We start from the raw sequence: 4,340 nt of genomic DNA, 5'->3' as shown, positions 1-4,340 counted from the left end.
ATGCTCTATTGGAAATACAATCCTACGGGGATAGAGGTAAAACTCTCGGGGATAATGATAACAATCATACTGCGTCCATCATCAAATGGAATCCACTACTAAAGAGTAGTCATTACAATGACTCTATAAGATGCCTGTAATACGATAGTACTTACTGTAGGAGATGATATCCACTAGGACTTTTCTGGGGAATGAAAAGAATTCTCCATTGAGGATGAAGGAAGACCTTCTAGGTGACGTGACAATAATCACGTTGGGTGGTGATAACAATCACGCTATTGTGGGGACTGTAGAAACCATTACTCTATGGGGATGATTACAATCGTGCCGAGAATATAAGTTATAACAATAACCTATAGACAAGATGAGTGACAACAATCACTATGGTAGGCAGTGGTCATGGCAATGACCGATACAGATACATATCAAGAGATAGGGCTTACTCTTGCAGGGGATATGCGAACACATTCGCTCCGAGGGGAATGAGTTATAACAATAACCCTTATGGTCGCCAACCTTCTAGGGATGGGTTATCACAACAACCCATATGTGGATGCCAATCTGTTGGGGATAGGTTATGAAAATAACCTATATAGATGCCTATTGGAATAAGGATTTTGGAATTATAATAATGATTTTATGTGCCTATTAACTAGGGCTATAGATAAGTCTTGTACGAAGTGACCTTCACATATGATTGAACCTCTTGCTTCCTCTAGGGATTGTTTACGAGAGGAGTTATTCTGATCGTCAACTTATCTTTCTTGGGCCTAACAAAGTGTCCTTCTCAACTGGATTAAAACCGTTGACTCCGTGGGGATTTAACATTCACGGAGTTTTCCACAGAGTTTTTCTTTTGGCCTTGCGAAGGGTCGATCCTTCACAGCTGGGTGAAATTGTCGACCCTTTGGAGAGTTAAGGGAATGGTTTAACATAAACTTTTTCCCATTAGATTTACAAAGTGTTCTTCATAACCTAGTTGACACATTAACTAGTTGTTTTATCACTCTATAAGGTGGAGAGCTTTAACAAAAGTTGTTCGGGGAACAAACTATTCTTAATTCTATCTCAAACAAGGTTTGAAGGAAGAAGAAACACTGGTCTTACTTATGTAATAGGGTGACTTGGATTCGAAATGTGTTCGGGGCTAAGACACGAGTATTCTTGTGTTGAAAGGGATTGTCTTGTTTCTGAAAGATCTCAAGCTCCTTATTCTCCTATGTTAAGATATGGATGATAAATTCGATCTCGTGCAGACAATTATCCAAGATATTAACTTGCAGGGAAGGTGACCATGAGAATCATGTTCAGTTATATTTTTGGTTGCTTTTGTCATGGGCCGCAATTCTTCGAAAGTTCGATTATTCCGTGTATCATCACAGAGAGAGTTTTAACTTTCCGGTTGGGGAAATTTTCTCTTATTTTTGTTTTTAACTACCGGGGTATATCTGGTGGAATCGATACGTTTTTCTCTTACGATAGACATCGGGACAGCCACCCGAATGAGCATAAACGATGATTTCAACACCTCAACCTACACGGGAGTGTTTTTTTTTATCCTTATGGGTATCGGGAAAACGAAACGTTCAACTCTTGCCATAGTCATCGGGACAACTGCCCGAGTGAGTATGAACGATGACTTTATCCCGATCTGCAGGGGATTTTTGTATATATATATATTTTTTTAGCCTTGAGTCTAGTTCTCTCTGTTCTCTTATACAAAGGGGAATGAGACGTCCTTTCTCAAATTGCGACATTGGCTTGGCTTTTGGGGGTTTATTCCATTTCTTTTTTAAAAGTCTTCCCTTGAGGGTTGGTTTTCTGGATAATTGTATAACACGAAAACAAGTTTATTAAGGATATCCATCAATAGGAGTTTTCTGAAAACTCAGGGTTTCGATTCGGGAGATCAATCGTAGTTTGGTTAAAGGAAATGCCCTTGACTTTCGCCCTTACTTGTTTCCTAAAATCCTTATCACCAATTGGTGGGTATAACCAGGGTTCCCACTGTCTTAAGACCATGTGGGGATAGAACAAGAAATAGTTCATTTATTTTGAGTTCGAGCATCTTGAGCTTTCTCAGCTTCTTGAGCTTACTGAGCTCATTGAGCTTGTTGAGACCGGACATGTACAAATGCTTCCTATGTATCTTCCATTTGTTCTTGATATATTCTTTTATTTTCTTTGGAAGAATCAGGTCTCACGTAGTTCTCCCATTGTTAATGATGACATAGTTGTACAAAACTAGAGGTCGACTAGTCCACCTGAAGTTGAGGACTAGTTAGGGATTTCCAACGTAGTAATACAATACTAGAGGTTGATTAGTCCACTCTTAGTTGGGGACTAACTGTTGGGAAAATTCCTAACAAGACTAGAGCTTCAATTAGTCAATTCCTAGTTGGGGACTAACTTTGGGGAATTATAATATGGTCCTACAAGACTAGTGGTTAGATTAGTCCTTTAGAGGCTGAGGACTAATCCTTAAGGATGTTGACATAGTCGTACAAGACTAGAGGTCAATTAGTCCACTCTTAGTTGGGGACTAACTGATGGGAGTTATGGAATAGACGTACACCATTGGAGGTTGGTTGGTCCAAGAGGACTTAATCCTGGTAAGGCTGGATCGGGAACCGTCGTGATCCTTCTAATGCTAGATCAGAGTCGTTGTAATCCTGCTAAAGCTAGATTAGAGTCGTGGTAATCCTGTTAAGGCTGGATTGGGAGCCGTGGTAATTTTTCTAAGTCTAGATTAGAGTTGTGGTAATCATGCTAAGGCTAGATTAAAGCCATGGTAATCCTGCTAAGGCTAGATTAGAGCCATGGTAATCCTGCTAAGTCTAGATTAGAGCCGTGATCACAAAATGATATTAGACACAATATCGTTTTAGGGCGTCTAGATTGCTTGGAGCAATAAATTCTTCGCCTTCAACTGTCGAAAGGTGAACCGCACGTCTAGAGAAGATTTTCTTGATGAGGAAGGGACCTTCCCATCGTGGTCAGAACTTGCCCCTATGGTCTAACAGTTCACGGTTTACTTTGAGCACCAGGTCACCTTCTTTTAGGCTTCTAGGTTTGACCTTGCTATTAAAGGTATCAGCCATTCGTTTATGGTAAGCCTGGGTTTTGCATAACACATCTAACATATGGTCTTCTATTAACGTCAACTGGTCATATCTGGCCTTTACCCAATCTTCTTCAACAACATGAGATTCCAACAGGACACTTAGTGTGGGGATTTCAATCTTGATGGGTTGTACGACGTCTATACCATAGACTAGAGAATATGGAGTCTCGTCTGTCGATGCTTGAGTAGTCGTACGATATACCCATAAGGCAAATGACAGCTTTTCATGACAATCCTTATATGTGTTGGTCATCCTCTTGATGATCCTGATCACACTCTTGTTTACCGCTTCGATTGTGCCATTGGTTTAGGGTCGATAGGGTGAAGATTTGTGATGTTCGATCTTGAATTCTTTGAGAAGGGATAAAACCTTTCCTTGGAAGTGTCTTCCATTATCCGAGATAATAACATGAGGTATTCCGTACCTAGCTATGATGTTAACACAGATGAATTTCACTACCTGAGTAGACTTGAGGATCTTATAAGACGATACCTCGACCCATTTAGAGAAATAGTCGATGGCTATGAGTATGAACTCACGTCCATTGGAAGCACGGGGATAGATTTTCCCAATGACATCAATGCCCCATGTCGAAAAGGGCCATGGTGATGTCATGTAGTATATCAAAGATGTTGGAGTATGCTTTAGATTAGCATAAATTTGGCATTAGTGACAACTTTTCACATAGCTGACACATTATTGCTAGATGTTTTGCCAATAATATCTGAGGCGGAGTATTTTCTTGGCAAGGGCAAGTCCATTCATGTGTGGACCACACACACCTGCGTGTACTTCTTCTATAATCCTTTGTGCCTCGGGACCGGAGGAGGCAAGTGTGATAAGATTTAGAAGGTTACCTAGCTATGAGTTATTCTGTCTAGGAGGTAGACACTGCCCTCCAAGAGTGCAAGGTTTTCACCAAAATTGATGAGTCTGAGGAGGTAGACACTGCCCTTAAGGTGCACTTCGCGTCCTACGCAACGCATTGACAAAACTTTGTGTCCCACGCAAGGTGCACTTTGCGCCCCTCGCCCCTCACATACTACACTTGATATAACATTGTTTTTGGAATAATATAACATTGTTTTTGGAATATCAATATACATTTAAATAAACACATCTAATACATTTAGAATATGTCTAAATAAAAGCAAACAAACAAACAGTTAGATAAATATATCATCAATCATCTTGTGTGATTCACTCATCATATAA

The sequence above is a fragment of the Impatiens glandulifera genome, unplaced genomic scaffold (genome assembly GCF_907164915.1).
Source record: "Impatiens glandulifera unplaced genomic scaffold, dImpGla2.1, whole genome shotgun sequence".
Lineage (NCBI taxonomy): Eukaryota > Viridiplantae > Streptophyta > Magnoliopsida > Ericales > Balsaminaceae > Impatiens > Impatiens glandulifera.
Note: the sequence above shows the minus strand (reverse complement) of the source record.